A 366-nucleotide genomic window follows, 5' to 3' on the forward strand; every position below is an offset into this window, starting at 1 on the left:
CTTTCACATGTTGCGGGAGCAGGCGGCAATGGTCAGAGATTCAGCGGGAGCAGGATTAAGAAAACAGCCGAATCCCGGACATTTTGGGCAATTAAGAAATCCCGGCCAGACGCATTTTTGTAGGTCCAAAAAGAGGACTTGTCCGGGGAAAAGAGGACGTATGGTCACCCTACTATTATGCAGTGTAAGCTGTGTTTGCCTAGGGAGACCAAACTAGCAGCTTATAAAATCTCGACATCAACCCTTCGCAAGCATGTACAGGTTGTATATACTTGCATCGTTGCATTGGTGGTTAAGCCTTGACAGTTTAGCAAAAGGTTTTGCACAAATTAGCCAAAGAGACAGTGGTGCAGGGTGTGCGATATA

Source organism: Sinocyclocheilus rhinocerous, unplaced genomic scaffold (genome assembly GCF_001515625.1).
Source record: "Sinocyclocheilus rhinocerous isolate Xijiao unplaced genomic scaffold, SAMN03320098_v1.1 scaffold1436, whole genome shotgun sequence".
NCBI classification, from domain to species: domain Eukaryota; kingdom Metazoa; phylum Chordata; class Actinopteri; order Cypriniformes; family Cyprinidae; genus Sinocyclocheilus; species Sinocyclocheilus rhinocerous.